We start from the raw sequence: 24923 nt of genomic DNA, 5'->3' as shown, positions 1-24923 counted from the left end.
TTTTTTTTTTTTTTTTTGGTACTGGGGATCAAACTCAGGACCTTGAGCTTGCAAGGGAGATGACAGCGCCACTGAGCTAAATCACTGGCCCAAACTCTTTTTTTATTACTACTCAGTACCCCAAGAACCAGGGTGTCTTCAGCTGATGTACTCTTGACCTTGAGCATCACAGTATCATGGAACCACTGAGGCCTCAACTTGTGATGGGAGGCAAAACAGAGTTATGTTTCCACATGCCATAGCCAGCTCTTGGGCAAAGTGAAATCGGACCTTAGACAGCTATAATCATACTTTAATTATGAAATGATTTCCCTCCCATGTTATGTAGAATGTCTCAACAGACTTGCATCAGTAACTCTGCAATGAGCTTTCAAATCTTCCATTTTAAACTGCTACTGGGTCCTCTAGCACACAAATGGTCATTTTGGATTCTTCCATCTCTGATCAGAAAGAGGGCCATTGTCACTCTTTCAATTCTGATCCTAAAAGCCTGCCTTATAAATCTCTTGTATAATCACATATATACAGTGATACCTTGGTTGTGGAACTCAATTTTTTCCAAATTCATGTAAAAACACTTAGAAGTGTGAGAACTAAAAATATTTTTCTTGTAAGACATAATGGAGTATAGTTTCAAGTTGTCTGCCATGTCTCTGTTGCCTAGAATTGCTTTTGCTATTCTAGGTCTCTTCTTGTTCCAAATGAATTTTTGGATTGTTTTCTCAAGGTCCGTGAAGTATGCTGCTGGGATTTCAATTGGGATTGCATTGAATCTATATAGCAGTTTTGGAAGTATGGCCATTTTCACCATGTTGATTCTTCTTACCCAGGAGCAAGGGATGTCTTTCCATTTTCTGATATTGTCTTCAATCTCTCTTTTCAGAGTGCTATAGTTATCATAAATACATGTTGGAGTTTGTCAAATGCTTTTACTACGTCTATTGAGATGATCATACGGTTTTTGTCCTTGGCTCTATTGATATAGCATATTACATTTATTGATTTGTGTATGTTGAACCATCCCTGCATCCCTAGGATGAATCCCACTTGGTCAGGGTGTATGATCTTCTTGATCTTCTGCATTCTATTTGCCAGTATCTTATTAAGGATTTTTGCATACTTGAAACCATTCTACAAAGCTACTGTGATAAAAACAGCATGGTACTGGCAAAGAAACAGACCTGAGGACCAGTCGAACAGATTAGAAGATATGCAGAAACAGCTCCAGACACACTCAGCCACCACATCTTTGACAAAGGAGCCAAACACCCTCACTGGAGGAAAAATAGCCTCTTTAATAAATGGTGCTGGAAAAATTGGGTTTCAACTTGCCATAGATTAAAATTAGACCTATATCTCTTAGCATGCACTAAACTAAAATCAAAATGGATTAAAGATCTAAATATTAAAAGAGAAATACTAAACCAGCTAGAACAGAAGTTAGGTAGAACTCTTGAAGACAATGATGTAGGAAAAGATTTTATGAACAAAACCTCAGTTGCTCATGATCTAGCACAAACAATCAACAAGTGGGATCTCTTCTTGCTAAAAAGCTTCTGCACAGCAAGAGAAACCACCAACAGTGTGAAGAGACAGCCCACAATGTGGGAAAAAATTTTCACCTGCTGTTCCTCAAACAAAGGTCTACTATCTAGAATCTATAAAGAACCTAAAAAAATCAGACCTCCCAAATTTAAATACCCAATCCAAAAATGCGCATCTGAAATGAACAGACATTTTTCAGACAAAGAAGTAGAAATACAAAATAAACATATGAAAAAAATGTTCAACATCACTGATCATTTGAGAGATGCAAATGAAAACAAGACTGAGATTCCACCTCACCCCAGAAAGAAGACTGCTATCATGAAATCAACCAATAACCAATGCTGGTGGGGCTGTGGGGAAAGAGGAACCCTGCTCCACTGCTGGTGGGAGCATAGACTGGTGCAACCACCGTGGAAATCAGTATGGAGATACCCCAAAGAACTAGGACTGGAAGTCTCATTTGACCCCACTATTTCCCTGCTGGGTATCTTCCCCAAAGAATTAAAAGAATCATACCACAGTGATATATGTTCACCCATGTTCATAGCAGAACAATTTGTAATAGCTAAAACTTAGAAGCAGCCCAATTTCCCATCAATGGGAGACTGGATAAAGAAAATGTGGTTTTTTTATAAAATGGAGTACTACTCAGCCATAAAAAATGAGAAATTAGAGACATTTATAGCTAAGTGGATGCACATTGAGGCAATACCCTTAAGTGAAATAAATAGGACACACATGTGTAAATACCAAATAGTTTCTCTGGTGTGAGAAACTGAAAGTGTAAATAAGGACTAAAAGGTATAATAAATAATGTAGATTGGAAGAAAGGGGGCAAAGGGCAAGGGGAAATGGGATGGGTAGGGGAAAAGAGAGAAGGGAATGGAATTACTATGAGAAAATGAAAAAATGGAAACAAAGTCTTTGTAAATAGGGAGGGATGGAGGGGTTGAAGGGAGGGCAGGGGAATGGGGTGTAAGACCGAGGGCCTTACCAAACGCTCCAAGGAGCTGACTGCAGCGACGAACACCCGGGAAGGAACACACTGGACAAGTTGAAAAATAAAACAGACCTTTATTAGTCTGGCCAGACGGCACTCCCAAAGCAAAGTAGCTAAGAGAGGCAGCTGGCTCAGAGTCCGATGCTGTTTTATAGGGGGTTGAGGGGGAGGTTAACATGTAGATTTACGAAAAAAGGAACAAAGGTTAGTGGTCGACTGTCACGTACTGATGGTCAGCAGACACATTGATGGATTGTTCTACAGGTAGTGGGCCCGGGAACATTCGTTCTCCGGACAAACAAGGGGTTGAGTAATTTACTTAGGAACTTTGTTTTGCTACAGATTTTATCTATTATCCCAGAACTAACAAGCACATTTTAACCATTAATTTTTAAATACAATAGAGGCTAGGGGAGTAATTGAATTTGGAATCATACAGTCCCACAGGGGAAAAAAATAAGAACCAAGAGTGATTATGTAAAGGTGCTAATTTCCAATGATAAATGTCATTATATTGTATATCTAAAATGTACCAATCAAATTAATTAAAAAAATAATGGAAAACCAAATAATTATTTTGAAGCCCAAAAATTACACTTATGAATTCATTTTTCCAGGGCTTTAACAAATTTCACAATGATTTCTTTCTTTAACTCTATGTGGTTTTCATAGTTTTTCTCTTAGTTTTACTACTAGTATTATTGCAGATAGGTAAATTAATTAGGTATCTTGTGGGCAGTTAGACAGGGCCAGCCCACAAGGAGATAACATGGAGGTCAGTCAAGGAGCCAACTTGGAAGACAAACAAAACAATCAAGTCGCAGCATAGTAAAAGGAGAGGAAACTACCACACCCACATAGGATGAATAGCAGTGATCGATATTCTAAATAGGTATCAGTCACCTGGGTGGGGGACAAAGATCTTCGAAGAAAGATCCCTGACTCACCCCTTTCCAGCAAAAATCCTTGCTCATTCCTTGTACACTTGGTACATGACTTGTTTCTCCATTGGATCCCCACTTAATCAATATTACCTAAGCAACTATACTTATCATAATCTTATTGGTTGCTTATATTTTTGTCCACCTTGTGATTTCTTATTGGATAATATTACCTAAGTGACTGTACTTGTAATCTTACTAGTTGACTATAGTTTTGTCTCACCTTGAACCCACTTCAACTCATGGCTTTGACCCATAAAACATCTTTGAGACACTGGATGAGCGGGTAACCTACTTTCCGGTCCTCCTTTTGTCTCTGTTAGACAGAAGCTTTCCTTCTCTCAATAAATTTTTCCTACTCTTAACCTCTATTGTTCCTAGAATTCATTCTTTGATTTTAGAGAACAGGAACTCATATTTCGCATACCTAGCAGGTTTGGGAGTTACATTTCTTCCCCCATATCAATATCACTTTCTTTGGAACTATGGTTATGATATTTTACACAAATAAAGTGCCAAAAAATTTAAAAGCAATGATGAATGTTTTAATGCACTAACACAAGCACTATATGTTGTCTGGGTGAGAGCAGCACTTAGACTGAAGCATTATTCCTTTGTGTCCACAGCAAGACATGCATGATTCACACTCAGCTAGTACAGGTTTTTTCAAGGTGGATTTTTGGTTCAACTATTGAGCAAAGTTATGAACACCAAACAGATTTTTTTGAACTTTGCTGTTCGAGTAGTGGAAACTTCATGCTTGGAGCCATTTGACAACTGAAGTATCACTGTATTTTGTATTAATGTGTTCCTTTAGTAAACCTAACTAATACAGATCTTGGTACCAAAGAAGTGGGGTTATTGGTGTGGCTATTACCTGAGCATGTGGTTTAGGAGCCTTAGAAGTGGTTCATGGGAGGAGTTTGGAAAGGTTTGGGGATGCTGGTTTAAAGAAGCCCTATAATGCTGTAAGCTGGGCTTGATGGGAGATTCTGGTCAAAGCTCAGAATGCTGATAGAAATATAGGTGGTAAAAGCAAGGGTCAGGTTTCAGCTGGGAACCAGAACTCCCCTTATATTTGGATTGAGATGTGTATTATACTGTAGTAGAAAATTTGTCTGCATTTTGCTCATGTCTTGAGTCTTTGCAGGAGACTGAGGGCAGCAGACTCATTAATTTGGCAGAAAATATTTCAAGGCAGCCTAATGTTCAGGCTGTGGTATGGGTATTACTCCCTGCTTTTGGGAAGATTTACACAGAAATAGAAGCAAAAATCCCATTTAAAAAGTTTTCAGGTTTGTTTTTTTTTGGTACTGGGGATCAAACTTGGGTCCTTCCACTTGCAAGGCAGGTGGCAGAACCACTGAGCTAAATCCCCGGGCCAAGTTTTCAGATTTTCCAGAAAGGAGGTGCCTGCAAAGTTGAAGAGAAGAGCTTGGTTGCTAAAAAGATAAGCATTAAAAAGAAGCCAGCCAAGAAAAAATAGCTATCATCAAGAAATCAAATAATAACACATACTGGTGAAGCTGCAGCAGAAAAAAAAGGAACCCTTTCTACATTTTTGGTGGAAATGTCAACCAGTACACCCACTGTGGAAATCAGTATGGAGTCCTCAAAAAACTAAAAACAGAAATTTTATTTGACCCAACTTTCCCCTACTAGGAATCTTCCTGAAAGAGTTCAAGACATCATATTACAAGGCTACTGTTATGGCCTGTGTTTAGATGTCCCCCCCAAAGCCTCTTGCTTTTTCAGAGGTAGCTAAATCTAGAATGTGTGATTGATTCATGGTGGGGCTAGGCCCGAGGGCACTAGGATTAAGGGTGTGATTATTACCCGGCCTAAGTAGTCTGAATAAGATAAAAGGGGCAGATAGGGCTGAGGATGAGGCTCAGTGGCACCATTCCTGCCTTTCAAGGACCCTTAGAGATGGATTAACTATATTTTGCATAATGAGATGAATATGTCTTTTCTTGTGCTCAGGGGTGGCATGCTATGATTTATATCTAGATGCCCCCCAAGAGCCTCATGTATTCAGAAGTGGGGTCTGGTTGAGGGAGGAAAGTTGCTGGGAGGGTGACCTAGAAGGAATTATCTCTTTTCCCATCTTCTACTTTCTCTATCTGCTTTCTGGCCACTGTGATATGACCAGTTTTCCTCTGTCTAGCCTTTCAATCTTGCTCTTTTCTGCCTTTAAACCTGCTGAAATGGTTTGAAACTTTGGAAACTGAGCCAAAAACAAAACCCCTCTTCCTTTAAGTTGGGGGTATAGGATATTGTGTTTCAGGGACAAGGAAAGTGGCTAAAATACAAATTCAATGTCATGAAGCTTTTCCCATGTTTTCTTCTAAGAGTTTTATAGTTTTAGCTTTTGTGTTTAGGTCCTTGACCTTTCAAAAGATATTTATTAAGCACTTAATCTACTTACAGAATTAGGTACTGAGGAATCAGGAACAGGAAGAAAAAATGTTAAGTCTTTCTTTCAATCTAACAGGCAAAGCATAGAAATTAATCCAAATAAGAAAGGAAGACATGTGACTAAAAATTACAACCAAGTCCTTTGTGAAGGATCAAAGGAATTACAGGTGAGGGAATATATCATAGATGGAATTTGAGCAAGACTCAAGAAATACTTAGAATTTGGATTTATGGACAAGAATAGGTGGAGGGCATATTGTGGGCATCCATGGGAACCAGTGGTAGTTTCTTGGCTAAAGTGTTTGCAAAAAGGAAGAATAACAGTTGAAATTGAAATACAGCTTGATGCATGCATGGGAGAGAGAACAAACCAGATAACATTTAAATGCTAAAAATCCCCAGTCCAAGGATTCAAGATTACCCTTCTCTCATGTCAATGGGCCACAGTGGCTGTAGAAATTTTTGGGATCCAACAAAAGCAAAGTTGATTTGTAAATACATATAGTTTAGGTTTAGTGGGAAATTGGTGGTTCTAGTAACTTTGATATATAGATAAATTATTTAGTTATATTAAGACATTTTGGAACTGAGATTATAGCTCAGGGGTTGAGTGCTTCCTCAACACTGCGAAGCCATGGGTTCAATCCCCAGCACCGAAAAAAAAAAAATTCTGGTGTTGGTGTACAAGTGACTTACAAAAAAATTCTATATTTCTGTTATCCACTCTGTGAATTTACCAGTGTGACAACACAATGGTACAAGACCATAGGTGATTTGAAAAGGACTTACAACACCCTCAAGCAAGGTGAGGCCTAAAATATGTGGAGCTAGAAGCTGATCTAGGGAAACTTCTGATCATCAAGTAACACTATAACTGAAGGATTGAGTTTTCTTTAAGACCTAGTCAAATTGGAATTTCTCTCAGGTCAATAATGTAGCATTTGCAATAAAAAATGTGCCACTGTGGATTGGTAGATAAACTAATTGATAAAGAGAAAGTAAATGATATGTGAAAATATTTACATTTATCTTTCTTGCTGTGCAGATATGCAATACTGGTATCAGTGAAAATAACATAGGGCTGGGGATGTAGCTCAGTGGTGCTGGGCCTGCCTGGCAAGTGCAAGGTCCTGAGTTAGATCCCCAGTACCAAAAAAAAAAAAAGACAGAGAGAAAGAAATAATCACAAAAAGCAAAAAATAATCGAAAAGGGAAGAAAAATTATGCATTCACTATGTAAAAACACTTACATGAAAGTCACTGAAATCTTGCAACTTGTATATGAAAGAAACTTGGTTGAGATTTTCTCAAATTTGAAAATAATTATAGGGCCGGGGATTTAGCTCAGTGGTTCCATCACCTGCTCGCAAGCGCAAGGACCTGAGTTCGATCCCCGGTACCATCCCCCCAAAAGAAAAAGAAAATAATTATAAAAACATGATTAGGCTGGGCATGGTGGCACATGCCTGTAATCTCAGCACTTGGGAGGCTGAGGCAGGATTGCCGTGAGTTCGAGGCCAACCTGGGCTACATAGTGAGCTCAAGCATAGCCTGAACTACAGAGCAAGACCCTGTCTCAAAAAACAAAAAAACAAAAAAAAGAAACATAATTACCAACACTGTCATGTAAATCTGAAAGTAACTTTTCTAACTTATTATTAATATTCTAAAACGATCATGCTAAAGGAAAGACTGAATGATCTTTCTGATCTCTTTATGGAAAAATAAAATTGCAAAACTGTTGTCTTGTAAATAGGCCATCAAAGAGTTTGAAGCCAAAACATATAGGGAAATGAGTATTACGAAGATGAGTTATGCACTTAATTAATATAAACATACTATGTTATTTTCCTAAATCTATGTAAATATAGTATTTGTAGTCCTAAAATCTGGTAGTATTTGAATTTGTTCTTTTTTTTTTTTGGTACCAGGGATCAAACTCAGGACCTTGCGCTTGCAAGGCAGGTGCCGGAACCACTGAGCTAAATCCCTGGCCCCTGAGTTTGTTCTTATTTGAAATAAAATTTCATTTTAGTAACTTATTTGTTAGTAATGTGGGAGGTTTTCTTTAAAGGACATCCTCAAATATACATCAGCTTTGGGCCCCCGAAAATCTATGTTGGCCTTTGGTCTTAATTTATTTATTCAGCAAATGTTTGTTGAACTCCTACTACAGATGCCTTTTGGTGCTGAGAACACAGTAATGAGCAAATCAAACACAGACTACCTCATGGACGTTGTAGCTGCAAGGATTGCAAATTTCTGTATATTCTTATAGAAACAGGCTGATTAATTACTAGACAGACCCTTGAAAGTAGACATCAACATCCATCTTTTTAAAGTGCAGGTTCAATGCTCTTTAGGAGAAGCTAGGTGACTTCAGGTATAATTATTTTACCATTGAGTACTCAGGTATGTCCTCTTTTACCTTGTGAGATAATATAGCAAAGCAAAATAAAAATTGTCTCGAATTTTTATTGACCTTTCCTCAGCCTCTGATTTAGTGAGAAGGAGCCAACTGTGTTAAGAGTATATGAACATGGGCCAGGGATTTAGCTCAGTGGTTTCACCGCCTGCTGCGAGACTGTAAGGACCTGAGTTCAATCCCTAGTACCAAAAAAAAAAAAAAAAAAAAAAGAGTATATGAACTTAATATGGATTTTTGGTTATTAATGTTTTTACCAAATGTAACTTTTAATATCATCCACAGAACTACCAACAGTATGACTTTTTTTTTAAATTCTGGCAGTACTGGGAATTGAACCCAGGGCCTTTGCACTGAGCTACATCCCCAGCTCTTTTATTTTTATACAGAGACAGGGTCTCACCAAGTTGCTGAGTTGCCCAGGCAGAATCACCTTTGACAAATCATATTGTGGGGTCATCAACAATTTGTCTTAGCACAATTTCCTTTAAGGTATATGTTAATACTTTGGAATCACTTTTGGATGGCAGAAGAGAAGTATTTGCTCTCTGCTATGGTTTATTCCTCAAGGGTTCATTTGTCGGGAACTTGGTCCTTGGCATGGCGATATGAAGAGGCGGGGCCCATGGAAGGTTGTTAGGTGACCGGGGCACTGGCCTTGGGAGGGGTCATCACTGGACCTGGGGTGAGTTCTCTTGAGAGGGTTGTTATAAAGTAACAAGTCTGACCCCTTCCAGGTGTCTCTCTGATTCTCTTTTTCGCCATGTGATCTCTCCCTCTCACTCCTTATCCCTTCTTGAGGCCATTTGCCATGATGTGATGTGTCTGGGGGGTCCTTTACAGCCAAGACCATGATCTTTGTACATTCAGCTTCCTAAACTGTGAGCTAAATAAACCTCTTACTTTACAAACTACTCAGCTTCAAGAATTCTGTCATAGAAACAGAAATAGACTAATACATCTCTTGTAGTATAATAAATAGGAGTCTTTCCTTGAAGACATGGAAGAGATTATTTTATTGTCATGAATCACCCAATAGCACTGCAAGACAGTTTCCAGTATCAGCAAGATGAGATCACTATTAACTGAAAAAAATAAATTAATAAAACCAAGAATAAGAATACCTAAGGCAGTGATTTTACACTTTTCTGCCTGAATTATATTATTAGTGTTATTATTATTATTTTTGTATTGGGGATTAAACCCAGGGCCTTTGTACTGAACTACATCCCTTAGCTCTCTCCTGCTCCTTTTTTCCCCCCGCTTCTTTTTTAAAAATCGTTTTTAGATAGGATCTCCCTAAATCATTAGGTTGCCAGGCTGGGCTGGAACTTGTGTTCCTCCTGCCTCAGCCTCCCTGCTGTGATTACAGGTATAGACTATCACATTCAGCATGGTTTTAAAATTTTCAATCTCATGTGAAGTGAATCTATGTATCAGATCAATTTGTTGACTCAACTTATAGTGTACTTTGTGGTTGACTCATGTTAGTAAGCCCTAACACCTACTACAGAGCTTGGCATATGTAGTCCATAAGTGCTTGTTGAGTTGAATTAAATTTGGCTATCTGAAAGCCTGTGGGTTATGGGACTGTGTCCTGGTTGAATTGGGCAAGGAGATTCTCAAGACTGAGTAACGAAAATCCTTGAAATGTAACAAGTGTTGAGATGATTTTAGCAGTCTCTCAGGAATGCTAATCTTCAAATTAGATACTATGTAGTAAGAAGAAAACCATTCATAGCCAAGAGAGTGAGTTTGAAAATCTTTAATATTAATAAGTTATGTGTATTAGTTTGCAAATTCAAAGTATCTTTCTCTTGGTCAGGTTTTACTTAGCAGAAACTTTAGCACTATCCCTTCCAGACACCTATGTCTTCAGAAGCAGCCCAAATGATGTGAAATAGTTTATGTAAGCCCCCAAGAAAGACATAAATTACCCTACCACTGTATTCTTTCATGCCAGGAAAAAAAAGAGTCCAATATAATTTTTTGTCTAATACAAAATCTCAGAAGACTGAAACATATTAATGCAGAAAAGGGAATGCAATTCTGATTCAACTATTTGCTCTCATGACCTGTAGCAATAGACAATGTCTCACAGGATGTTAGAAATAAGAGAATCTTCAAAAGCCATTGAGCTCAACCCCTCTCCTTTTACCAGTGGGCAATCCAAGGATGAGAGAAGATGAGAGAAGCCTTTAGTGTCAGGATGTGATCTGACAGTGATCTTATAGGTCACTGCCAAGAAAGCCTTGCAACTACCAGGGCTTCCTGAATCCTCAATGGCGGCACATTCTTAAAAAACAACTGGCACATCAAAATATTAAATGCTTTTTCTCTTGACTCACCAATTATTAATAGAGTACTCAATTAATTATAGTCCTTGCCACCTGCCTTGCAAGCACAAGGTCCTGAGTTCAATCCCTGGTACCAAAAAAAAAAAAAAATTATATTCCAAAGAGTTCAAGAACTATGAATATAACCTGGGCTCTTCAAAGAAGGACACAAAATGTCATAAGTATGTGCCTACCTGTGTTTCCCTGAAAATAAGACCTAGCTGGAAAATAATCAGGCTTGAAAACTAGAGTTAAAAATGCCAGCCCCAATCAGCCTATCCTTGTCTTACCTGCCATCACTATTTTCTTGCTTGGTGAGGCAAGTATGACAAGGATAGGCTGACTGGGGCTGTCATTTTTGATCTCTAGTTTTCAGGCCTCTTATTTTCGGGAAAAGAAAGTATATACACATATACATATATAAGTATGTTTATAGATATACACACATTTCTACATATATCAACACACATAAAGAGACATCAATAGCTAAATAGCATTTATAGCATATCTGCATTCTATAATATAATCATGATAAGATGTATTGAAAAAAGAGAAAAGCAGATTTCTACTCATCAAGATTTGTGAAAAATTTATCACTCTGCTTCTGGTAGACTTTATACTATGTATGAAATTCAATTAAGTCAATTATACTAATGAAAAAACAATGTTCTCTGAGCTGTTTGCTTAATGTGAATAATCCAAAGCTATTGGCAAAAGAACAAAAACTTTTACTTAAAGACATTTATTTACAGCAAACATCTTTTGTCAAATGTTACTGATATGTTAGAATAACTTACTCAACTTTTTTTTTTTTTTTTTGCAGGGGAATGTCTAGGTTCACAACCCTGTGCAACACATCAAACAATTACTTATAGTCCAAAGAATTCAGGAACTGTGAGAATAACCTGGACTCTTCAAAAGAATCAGGAAATTAATTCTACACGAATTAGATCTGTTTTAGGGTATTTAATATGGTTATTTCTGGTGAGATGTGGTTTTTTTGGTCTTTGGAACTGTGGTGAAAACACACAGACACTCAGTAAACAGGAAAAAAAAGGGGAAAAAACCACACAGACACAGATACATAATGCTGTATCTCATAGAAATCAGAATACTTGGATTATTAACAAAAAGAACCATATTACTAAGGAAAAGCATTATTGCTTAGAGGTAACGGATTATTTCAAACTTTATGACACCATAACAAAATAATTAAGAGCAGGGACTTGGGTTCTATTACTTCCTAGCTGCAATCAGGGCAAATTAACCTCTTTTTGGATTAGGAGTCAGAGAATCTACTTCCTAGAGTTGCTAAGATTTGTAGAGTACTTACAACAGTGCTTGGTGTGTTTGTTGTTATTACAAGGTCCTCCTCCTCAAGGACTGCCAACAGTTTGGCTGCAGATCTCTTGTATGATGGGGAAAGAGCGCCAAGTGATTGTATTCAAGATCAGCGGGCAAAGTCCTCTGTCTTCTTTATCCCTGACAAGTCCATAGATCTCTTTCCCTTACCATTATTCACATAGGGTTGATCTTGGATTCTGATATTTGTATTGCTTTGCTCTTTGAAAACATTTTTTTTTTGATACTGCAGACTGAACTCAGGGACTTTGGACTGAGGCACACCCCCAGCCCTTTTATTTTTAATTTTGGCACAGGTTCCCACTAAATTGCTAAGTTGCCCACACTGGACTAGGACTTGCTGTCCTCCTACTTTAGCCTCCTGAAGTGCTGAGATTACAGGAGTGTACCATCATGCTTGGCCTGAAAACAACATTTTAATGCAAGATTTTATTGAGCAGTTCTGTTTTTGTATCAGTGTCTTAGTTTAGGAGGCCAGAACAAAACACTGGTGGGGTGGGGGTTTTAAACAACAGAATCTGGGTACCAATCCAAAATCTGGGTACCAGCATGGTCAGGGTCTGATAAGGCCTCTCTTCCTGTCCTGCAGATGGCCACACTGTGACCTGTCTTCACATGGTAGAGAGAGAGAGCGACCTCTCTAGTGTCTCTTCTTACTAGGGCACTGATACCATTATGAGGGCCCCGCCTGCAGGACATTATCTAAACCTCCATACCTCCCAGAGGCTCCTTCTCCAAATGCCATCGCAGTGGGAGTCAGGCTTCTACCTATGAATTCTGGGAGAACACAATTCATTTCATGGCCATCAGGAAACCCACATGTACCAGACTTTTGTTTCCTCTAAACAGCCGTAGATGATGACATGGTTGTGAACAGAGAGGAGAAATGTATCCACCTCTTCCTAAACCTCTGCTCTAAACCTCTTCCTAAACCTTGACTAGCACATGTTCAACTTCCTTCTTCTCTGGAGTTTGCTAAACCACATTCAAGCTTTCTCAAATTACTAAACCAAACTTTCCTTCTGATGAAGAAATTCTTTCAATAAAATAATTGGAGTTAAAGAGACTACACAAATATCTGTTTTTTTAGTGACAAAATAGTTGTTATAAGTTAAATTGTGTCCTCTCAAGAAAAAGATAATGAAGTCCTAATCCGAAGATTTCAGAAGGTGACATTACTTAGAAATCAGGTTGTTGCTGATATAATTAGTTAAGATGAGGTCACGGTGGAGTAGGGTGTCCAGTCTGACTGGTGTCCTTACAAGAAGATGGCCCTGTGAAGCCAGAAGACAAGCCAAGAAATGCCAAAGATTGCTGATGAACTAGCAGAAGCTAGGAAGTGGAAAGATGGCATTCTCTACAGATTTTGGAGAGGGAATGGTCCTACTGACAGCTTGATCCCATATTTCTATTTTTCAGAACTATGAGAGAGTATATTTCTGGTGTGTTAAGTCACCCAGTTTGTAATACCTTGTCCCAACAACTCTAGGAAACTAAGACAATTGCAGTCTTCTACTGTAATTAAATAGAGGCACTTTCTATTCTTATTTTAAGTTTGGATTTATCTTTGTATTTTTCCTTTATCAAATATGGGAGAAAACAAAAGATTGTCAGAATTCATTATTTATTTTTAAAATTCACTTTGCCAACAAAATGAGTCACAGCAAGTAAAAACCAAAGACAAAGATAAATACATTGTTTTATTTAATCCAAAAAGATAAAGAAAGCATTTCCTGCATAGGGTGGCTTTTTGCCAGAGGAGCTGTTAGCAAAACGATTATAAGTACATTAAAAATGACATTTACAAAATCAACTATCAAATTATTTGTGGAATACATTTAAAATTAAATTTTAATTCCCAACCCAATATCAAAGAATGTTATTAATATTGTTTAAGATATTAATTATGGAAAGTAGGTACAGGATGGCAGACTCACAAATAAATTGACAATTTAGATAGAAACTACTCACTCTGAAAAGTCTAAGTAGTATCTTTAGAGTACTGCTTCAAATACAGGGGGAATATTGGATGATCATAGAGATTTTTATGCTTCATGCTTTACTAAAATAGTTTTCAAGATTAAAACATTGTTTTATAAAACAAACATACCTTCCATTGACTTGTACAGCAAAATCTAAGAATGCTTTAGTCAAATTCCTTTATTGGAAATAACTTCTCTGAAAACAGAAAATCCTCATGGCAGAAGGGATATGCAGAATAAGGAAGAGCTAAATGAGATAAAACTTACTGGTTAGCATTCATTTAACTGGAAATAAAAAGTCATAGACTAGAGAGTAACCTGTTTTTCCTCCTAAAAATACTTATGCTAGGTGTGGTGGCACACCCCTGTAATCCCAGTTACTCAGAAAGTTGAAGCATTAGGATTGCAAGTTTGAGGCCAGGCTGGGCAATTTGGAAAGATCCTATCTGGAATAAAATTAAAAAGGGCTGAGGATGTAGCTCAGGAGTAGAGCACTTGCTTAACATGTGTGAGGCCCTGAATTAAATCCCAGTATTGCAAAAATACAAGCACATTATTATTTATATGTATACACTCTCTTCTTTACTAATTCTGAGGGAGCACGGTCATCTCTTCTTGCTATGCAAGTTTGGTCTAGTACCTCCTAAGTGCAGGGGATGCAGCGTTAAAATAATCATAGACCCTAATTTCATGGAACTTACACTAAAGAGGACACAAAATCACATATTGTTTTATGTTCTATCAAGTTGCTTAAGGACCTAACCTTCATAAATGAAATGATGGATTGCATCATACAAGGAAGCAAAATGGATGATTTCATCACATTTGTAAAGTTAGGACCATATTTTAAAATTGACCTCTTCTGAGATCATTATGGCAACAACGGAGGGGTATTGCTAATGTGGTTTATTTGGGAGCTTAACTTAAAAGAAACAACCATGGATGTTCTTGAGAATTCTTTTTTGTCACACCAAGGTGCTTTCCACCTACAGCAAATGTAAACAAACACCTGCTTTGGGGGGAACCCAATTATTCGAACCACTCTATACTTTTCTGCTAATGTTGAATAAATTTTACAATCCAAAAAAGTACTAAATAAATGCAGTTCAGCAATCAGTTTCCCTGCAGACAAAGCAAAAGTGTCTGAGCCCTTTCTTTACCTTTTAAAGTTCCATGAAAGCCCATTGGCAGAGAACACCCAGGAGTTGGGTGGTTTCATACAAGGTCACCTATTTTCCTTATGTTTCTTTTTACAGCTGTTCTGCAGCTTCCAAGCTTTCAGTCCTGGCACTCTACACTTATAGAATAAGAGCCAACTATTGTTATCAAGAGATTTAGGGGATCAAGATAGTAGCTGAACATTTCAATGATCTCTGCAATATCTCTTAGTCTTTACATAAAGAGAAGGACTCAATGCTGAAATCCTCATTGGCATTTCCTCCATTGTCCAACATACTAAAAGTATCATTCAGGATTCTTCATTGCAAGCAAAGGATACCAAATTTGACTGTTTTAAGGAGAAAAGAAATTTATGAGAAGCTGGGAGTGGTGGTGCATGCCTGTAATCCCAGCACTTGAGAGGCTGACACAGGAGGAACACTGTGAGTCCAAGGCCAGCCTGAACTACCTAGCAAGAGCCTGTCTCCAAAGAAAGAAAGAAAGAAAGAAAGAAAGAAAGAAAGAAAGAAAGAAAGAAAGAAAGAAAGAAAGAAAGAAAGGTCTTAATGCAAAAGCCTGTCTGAATACCGCCCCCCAAAGAAAAAGAGAGAGAGAGAAATCTATTAAAGAAATATTGAATTAATCTGCAGAACAAGGCTTGGATATTACACAGTCAGAACAAAGCCCCAGCTGATGTTCCAAAAATTGGTCCAATGAAGCCAAAACAATGGCCAGGTTGGGTCCAGGTACCACAACCATTTCCACCACCCACACAATCACTACACACTTGAGCTAAAACCAGACATTGATAGCTCTTCACAACATGTGTACTGGCCCCTTCTGTTACCACTCTCTCCTACCCAGGTTCTCCTCAGACAGTGACACTGAGGCTGCCTGGCCCAAGCAGAAATAATGAGTAACTGACATTTTCAGATACAGGGGTGGATGCCAGGGTAGGAAATGTCTCCATCAAGGAAGGGGATTCCAGTGCAATGGTTCTTATCTCCCTCACTGGCTACAGGAGAGGTTGGGTCTCTGTGCCTTAATGACCACACAGGTGAGCTCGGAATAGGCTGTGGCTTTTGCTGTCTTCATTATAAAGTACAGCAAGTGGGTGTGGTGGCACATACAATAATCCCAACACTTCGGGAGGCTGAGGCAGGAGGATCACAAGTTCCAACTCAACCTGGGCAACCTAGCAAGCTTCTGCCTCAAAGTAAAAAATAAAAAGGGCAGTGAGTATAGTTCAGTGCAAAGGCCCTGGATTCAATATCAAGTATCACAAAAACAAAAACAAACAAACAAGAAGCAGCAAAATGAGCCTGTTCTGAGGAGAGAATGACTATTCTTTCCACTGTTCTCCTTTCAAGCAGTCACAAGTTTCAGTCACAAGTTAGTACTGTATTGTGCAGTTCTATGCAAGGCATAGACATGGTTGTTTTATTTTCTTTTTTTGCAATACCGTGCATACCCTAGGCAAATGGTCTATTACTGAGCTACATCTCCAGTCCTAGGGTGAGAAATTTCTTTTTGTCAATTTATTTGTAAATCTCTCATTCTCTATTTACTTTGCACAATTAATATCATAAATAATAATAATGTTCTTTTTATTTATTTATTTATTTTTTGTGGCAATGGTGATGGAATTTAGGGCCTTCACACTGAGTTATATTCTCAGCCCTTTTTATTTTGAGAAAGTGTTCTGCTAAGTTACTGGAATCTGCAATCCTCTTGCCTCAGCCTCTGAAGTCTGGGATTACAGGTGTGCACCACCAACCCACCTTTAATAATGTTCTTCTATACTGAGTGTAAGCATGAAAAATTAACTTTACATGTGCTCTGCAAATAATTTGGTAGTTTATTCTGTAAATGTCATTCCAGCCTAAGTCCCCTTGGACTCTCCATGTATCCAGAGCTCTCTCCTTTCACCTTCCACAGAGCTCCTTGTAGTGTCACTGTCTGCAGTGGCACCCAATAAACTCTGGACCATCATTTGAGAAGAAATTAGTGTAAGAGTCAAGGTTGGCTGGAGGTGTGTTTGCTCCACAGTTGACATTAAGAGGAAGACACTGTCAGTTTCATTATGGAGAGGGGAATTTTGTGGGAGCCCCTCCCCATTCCTTGCAGTCACCTGTCAGCTCAGTGGCCCTTTTCTTTGTTTGTTTTATTTTTTGAGACAAGGCCTCGCTGCTACCGAAGTTCAGGCTGGCCTTGAACTCACTGTGTAGCCCAGGTTGGCCTTGAACTCTCAATGATCCTTCTGCCTCACTCAGCCTCCCGAGTGCTGGGATCACAGGCATGTGCCACCACTCCTGGTTAGCTGCCTTTTTCTTAAATGTTGGCTCAGAGCACAGGCTCTGCAGGCAACAACTGGCCCTTCCTAGTTTTGTGGTGCTTGGCAAGTGACTTTACATATTCCACAGGGTTACTGTGAAGACTGTGTTGATACTTCTGGGGTGTTGACAAGGGGGCCTGGCACCTCTTTAGCCCCATAATAATTGTGATCATCTCAATCCTCTGCAGGACAGAATCCCTCTCAGTTCTCATTTGCATTGGCTTCTGCCAGCCCCTCTCCCAGGGCCCTGCTTATAGGTGACATTCTTGATTAAGTCTTGAAGTCAGACCTGGGGTCTAGAGAGATGAGGAAATGTGATTGGAAAATTGGGGTGGCAGAGTGTACCTGATGGTGAGATCCTGTCATAGCAAGAAGAATCCTAAGGCAGCCCGAATTATATGATTTTCCCAGGATTCTGGAGTAAAGCTTGGGGATAGATCCCCGATTGACCTTGGCAGTACTGTCAAATAAATGAATTTAGAAGGAAAAAAAGTGTCCACCTCAGTCCAGAGAACTTATTAATTCATTTTGATGACATAATACATGGAACATACCTAATTTTGCTACAAGGGACCCTTTACTTACCTGTTTATTCCTTTTGGATAATGGCTGTTGTTCATCATGTTGCATCTTTCACCTGTCCAGGAACCCACATCAGCATTTTGTTCAAACTGCACATTCTGATTCAGTAGGTCTGGATGTGTCCTGAGGTCTATGTTTCTAATATACTCCCAGGTAGTGCTACTGGTCTGTGGACTACACTTTGAGTAGCAAGAATATACAACATGGATGAAGAGGGAATCAATGCATGTAACTATTTTCAATCATTGCAAAATAAACAGATGCCAAGACCTAGGAAAGGTTTTTCTAACTTGAGTTATATAAAGATATATATGTTTCTGGTAGGTTTTCTACAATGCATTTCCTTCACCAGTCCCAGCCAGGTGACAGTGGAGTGGGTGTGTGGTACTATACTGTTATGTAGAAAAAAGTAGAATTATCCATCCAATCTTTGAAATGAATTAATCTCAATAAGATGAGTAAAAACACTTCAAAAGATGGAGATGACCTAAAGATTCGGGCAAGGTGGATATTACAAATGGATGGAAAAGTGGTTTGTTCCATTTCTTTTGTTTTGTTTTGTTTTTTGGTACCGGGGATCGAACTCGGGTCCTTGCACTTGCGTAGCAGGCGGCGAAACCACTGAGCTAAATCCCTGGCCAGTTACATTTCTTTGAAGTCCACCACAAACTTCTGCAGCAGATTCATTCAAGAATATGTGTTCAAATGCTTATCTCTTGGGCCTCTCCTCAGATTAAATGAGTCATAGCCTCTGGGGGAGTTCTACATCTTTAATAAATAAACACATATCCAAGCAATTCTTTTTACCCCCCCAGAACTGATGATTGAACCCAAGGTCTTGAGTATGCTAGGTAAGCCTCTACTACTGAGCTATCTGCCACATTCAAATTCAAGGAGCATGAGCTGAGAGTCTCTGAGGTTTTGGATAAGACTTCATATTAGCTGGGCATGGTGCTGCCCACCTGTAATCCTTGGGAGGCTAAAACAGGAGGATTGCACATTTGAGCCCAGCTTGAGCAATTTAGGGACTTACTGGGACCCTATTTCCATATTTAAAAATTTTACAGGGCTGGAGATGGAGCTCAATGTGAAGTCTCTGGATTCAATTCCTAGCAGTACGTTAAAAAAAAAGCCCATAATGCATTGAATCGATAATGTTATGAGTGAGTGGCCGATAGTCTCAGTCCTAATCTTGTTCTAAAACATTCTGTGGTTTCTACTTTAGTTTCTTACCTAAATCTTACAAGAATGTTTGCATTCATATAAGCACGCTTAGGATCCATGGACCTATTCTTGGAGTTTTTTTTACTGATATTCAGTAAATACTATTGTTATACATATAATGTAGTTAGCTAATTGTTATTTCCACTATATGTATACACAGTGGAGTACTGTATACTTTCTTCCTCCATATAGCAAATACACAGTCAAGTAGCTGAAGTGAATTTCCAACTAAAATCTACAGTTATTTACTTGGAAATATCTTCCCTGCCAATCCTGAATTAAGGTTACTTCTATGGAAAAATAAGGGCATCTGACAGAGAATGGAAAATAAATTCATGATATGACTGGAATGAAGTCCACCCTTGACGAAGTGACTGTTCAGTGAGAACAATAGCCATTTGGGAGTCTTTTTCAGACCCTGCACCACTGAGCTACAATTGTGTGTATAATTGTGTGGTGTCTTAAAGGCATTTTGTGTTAGTTTTTTTTTATCAGAAAACAGCAGAAGTTTACCAGAACCAAAAATACTTTTCTTTACATTGTTTAGGAGACTTTCATGCTTTTCGCTCATTCTTTAGAAAATGAAAAGCTAATGCCATGTAATCACAATTTCCTGGGATTCTGAAAAACCATTAAAGAGGCACATTGATGCCCTCTGAATGGAAATACTGTGGCACGTTTTGGATTGGCTCTGTTCTGGGAGTTCTTGATACTCATATGCTCAAATCAGTTTTCAAAGGTTTCTTTTGTATCCAAAACACCCAGACGTCCTGATTTCAACCATGGTGCTTCTGGGTGAATGCAGATGGTAAGTTTTTTCTTCTTTTTTAGAGTAGGGACTTAATTAAAGCTTATATTAATTATATCCATACTTCGAGCTTGACAATGCTTACACTTTTTTTGTATGTATGTAAAATGAAAATCCTTTAAAGTTGTGTTGTCAGCTGAAGTGTCTTCCCTTGCTCGTTCTAGGTTTGCTAAACACAAGCCAAACACTACTCAAAATGAGCTTTATTAGACCCAGGCATAAGAGGAAGATTTTTGGCTGTGTTAATATTTAATTTAAAGACAAAGCAGTACACCTCTCTTCCTGGATATGTTAGGCTGTGTTTTGAAGCTATGTTATTCTACTTAGGCCACTTATAGCTTCCTCCTCCTCCTTTGCTCAAAAATACCTCTGAAGTGTGTGCTTGTTAGTAGAGTCCTGAAGCAATTTTTGATTACCAGGAAAATGGTTGCATAAAAACAAAATTTAGGGACTAGGGATGTAGCTTAGTAGTAGAGTGCTTGCCTAGCATGTGCAAGAATGTGGGTTTGATCCTAAGCAGCCCCCCAAAAACACAAAAAACAAAAGTATCTGGTGCACTCCCAGGTGTGTTCAACAACCAATATCTTTTATTGCTGCTTCTCATGTACTGAGCATTGTGTCAGGGAAACCCCCACTGTCAGGCATGAAATGGTTCAAAAGAGTGACCTCATCTTTGCCAGTAGTCCTTGGTTCTATGTAAGAGATTTGATTTTGGTTCTCCAATAGAAAGTGGCTCATCCCACCAAGGGAGATCAAACCCTTGCAAAGATCGAGGCCATGAAGCACCCAGGTGGGACAGGTAGAGACCTGCAGCTGAAGGAGCCATGCAAGTACGCAGGGCCAACTGTGTAATATGGGTCACTCTAAAAAGGATCACTTCAGGACTGGACATGGTCTCTGGTCACCCTTGGAAGGGCGAACTCATAGAATACTAGAATTTGTTGTATAGGACTTATTCTGGAATATAAGTTCAGTGATTTTCAATAAATCATTTTGTAACCTTCATTAACTCCGGTGACAAAGAACCTCTTAAAGGAATTACATGTAGAAATATGAACCTACTTTACCTGACATAAGAAGAAAATTTACCTCCATAAATATTAAAGCAGATACATAGCCTCTTTTACCAAGTTAAGTAAGACCTGTTTCCATTCTCCTATGGTACTTGTGATACTAGCCTGTGTGAAAGAGTCTCTCATGTTATTCTGAATGGGTTAAGTAACCAGATTTTGATTGTGTAGGATCCAACATGGTTTTGTGAAAAAGAAACGAAAAGTAAAGTCTGAGACCTGAAATTTTTGAAAATGATTCTGAATAACTCAAACTAAACGATAAGAGATATTTATTACACATCAAATGCATGCAGTGTTCTGATATCACACTGGGAAGGAGAGTGAAAGGCTCCAGAAGGAGAAGGGGGGCGGGGTCTGGCGTAGGTTAACTCTAATCTCCTGCAATGTTTGCACTGGCAGAGGCCTGGGGAGCAGCAGTGCTCAGTGGAGAGGCCCTGTGGAAACCTGATGTGTTCTGTGCCTGTTAAGCGTGGGTGTTTAGCAAAGGATTAAGAATGTGCTCTCTGGAAGTCAATTACCCAGGCCTAAATCTTAGGTCTGTCTTTTCCCAGCTGTCTGGAAGTTTTCCATTTCCTGCCCTGTACAAGAATGAGAGCAGCCACACCCATCGTTTAGGAAAGGAGAAACGAATTTAAATACCTAACATACATTTATTAGTATTAGCTATTTTCTTCAAGTATTACTGGAACTGATATGTGTTCCATTACATGCTTTGTACTAACTTTGAAAATAATTAATCTATGTAAGTTATATTAGCGACTGTGAGATAACCTGAGGTTTAGAATTCACAACTTCCCAACCACTCTAGTCAAATGGAAATTTGCTGTGCAAAGATTAAGACTCTGTGCTCATAACTGAGAATATTTCAAGGATGCCTGAACGAATTCCATAATTATTTTTCAACTTAATTTGACATAATATAGATTTAGTTCTTATTTTTCGTGTGAATACAATTAATATTAATTGAAGAAAATTCAGATGATTAACTGAAGTAGCAAAAGCACGCTATTGGATTTTTGTATGCATTGATAGTTCCTGTCCACCAGGGGGGGCAGTCCACTCATGGAAACCATGGATAGACATAACAAGAATAAATAAAACCTGTAATTTTAAAAAAGTCACATTTTAAATTACTTTCAATTTCAATAAAACTTTTAGTAGAGCTACAAGCATGTAGCAGAATTGTCCCTGAACTCTAGCAGATGGACAACCAAGAAACATTAGAAAGCAAAAAGTAGCATTAATTTATAACCCAGTCTCAGAGGCTGCCAGACAAATGAGGTACCTAGGGGTACTCTATAAAATAAATTGGACCAGGCTGAATTCAGTGTACAAAGAGGATTTAAATACAATAGAGCTAGTGAAAATATTACAGCTTCAAGTACTTAATACATTGATGATCATCAAAAGGTGTTTTAGATCTCCTATCTCCCCTAAAAGGTGGTATAAACAACAGGAGCTATAAACTATTAGCTTCTCAGTTAAGAACTACATCCTCAAGCTTAGGATTACTGGTCCACATTTTGGTAAGCCTGAAGGCCTTCACATCCAAATGAGTAACCATATTTCAGTGGTTCAAAATTGACATTTAGTCCTGGAGTAGATGGACCCCACAGCCAGAAATGACAAACCATACTTAGAGATAGAAAGAAGTTAAAAATTTGCAACTCTTTTAGGTTTTGATGAAGCTGATTTGGTGGATCACAGTCAATGTGGCAAGGAACTAAGGGACTCTTGAGTTCACACACGGTATAATTTACAGTAATACCAGTCAAGCACAGTGAAAAGATGAATGACCCTGATGTTAAAAGAGCCAAATGCATATCTTAGTGTCTCTACTTTTCACTTATATAATCTTGGGTAATATATATGTAAGAGAGTTTTGCAAAAGTGTAATAATAAGATATAAGGAAGAAATAAAATTAAAACCGACCTGAACATTTTTCTACTATGTGTGCATGGTTGGATCATATATTCATAAAACTCTACCGGTTACAAAGCACTTTTCAATGTACTGTCTCCTTATAAAACCTTCCTCAGGTAGGACTTTGCAAGAGTTGGATGAGATCATTTACACAAAACACTTGGGAGATGCCCAAGGGTCACACAGGCTTGCAATGAAAGGCAGCTATTATTGTTATAACTTGATCCTCATGCCAGTCCTTCAGACTAGAGATGCTCAACTCCACATTGCTGGATTTTTTAAAATCCAAGTTCCAAGAGAAATAAAGGGTGCTGTCCAAGGTCAGGTAGCTGGAATATCAGAGTCTGGACTTGAGTTCACATATGTTTTCTTCTCCTCTAGATCATGTTACAAGACCATATTTACGTAGTAAAACATAAACATGAACAGTATCATAAGGAGGAGTTTGGGCTTTGTTTCCCTTGAAAGAATATAACAAAGTGACAGCCCATGTCAGATGCCAACATTGGCTTTCCTACCCTTCTTTATAGTTCTGTTTTGTGGTCTCACTGAGTCCAGAGTTCCTTCAGTGCATCACTGTAGGACACAGGTTCTTTACCCTCACTGAATATAAGAAGGTCCTGGGCTGTTTTAGAAAACACTGGGGCTGGACCCCAAACCTGTCCAATTAAATCAGAATGTTCTGTAAGAGGTTTCATCCTTTTCCACTCTCTGCAGGATAAATGAATTTGGAACTCAATATCAGTTCCTCCAACTCCAAATGTGATGCTCTTTCTGCTGCCACATGTAAATGTTGGTCCCAAGGAGGCAGTCATAACTGGACACTAATAACAGAAAGGCAAAACTTTAAAAGAGGGAAGATGGTCAAAGAGGTGGATTCCCAGGAAAATTTAAGGGGTGAGGAGACAAACTAGGAAGGAGTCAAATGAAAAAGAATGAATGAAGGGCCAGGGATTTACAGGGATTTAGCTCAGTGGTTCCAGCGCTTGCCTCACAAGTGCAAGGTCCCAAGTTCGATCCCTGGTACCAAAAAAAAAAGAATGAATCAAAATGAACACACTGTTCTCTTTTCTTCAGGTTGATTGCACTGTGTCTCCTCGGAAGTTGAAAAACAGGATTAGTTAGTATGGCAGGCAGCTCTCAAACTTGATGGTAAATAGTGTTGGATGGAGATGTGTCTTTGAGACTAAGAATGCTTTGGTAAATTTTTGTAAGTAATAAGAGTCTAATAAAAAAATAAACCCAAGAAAAATCTAAGTTTGAATGTCTAGGAGAGTCCATTGACCAAAATATTTTGCTAGTCAAGCTAAAAAAATACCACGTTAGCAGCAAATTTACTGCAAGAAGATTTGTTTCTATCTTCCTGGGAAAATCTACCAAACATTTCCTTATCCCCACTTCCAAATGCAATCTCATGGGCAATGGATTGGAACCACTGTCTAGAGATTGGAGTGGGACATCCTGGTCAGAGCTGCCAAAGCAATTCTGCATATTGAGTCAACTTTTCCAGATATCCTGGCTGAATTATTGTTTTGTCTCAAGGCTGAGGGTGGAGATAGAATTCTCCTGCCTGAAATAATTCCTGTCATAGATTTGGCAGCAGGTTTTCAAAATTTGTCTCAAGGGGGCAAAGAACAAGTTAGTGACTAAATGCATTTCTTTCTTCTCTTTGCAAAAATATATGCATGCTTTTTCTGGTTGGTGGGTAGCTCTTTTTTGGCTTTTGGTGTAATTTGCTCTGTTTTGGGTTAACCATTGTCTTTTTACATAGAGTGCTGCTCTGTATGGGATCAGCTCAAGGAATCTT

Source organism: Heterocephalus glaber, unplaced genomic scaffold (genome assembly GCF_053883595.1).
Source record: "Heterocephalus glaber isolate CG9 unplaced genomic scaffold, H.glaber_assembly_v1.0 deba00001509, whole genome shotgun sequence".
Lineage (NCBI taxonomy): Eukaryota > Metazoa > Chordata > Mammalia > Rodentia > Bathyergidae > Heterocephalus > Heterocephalus glaber.
This window is presented reverse-complemented; position numbering follows the sequence as displayed.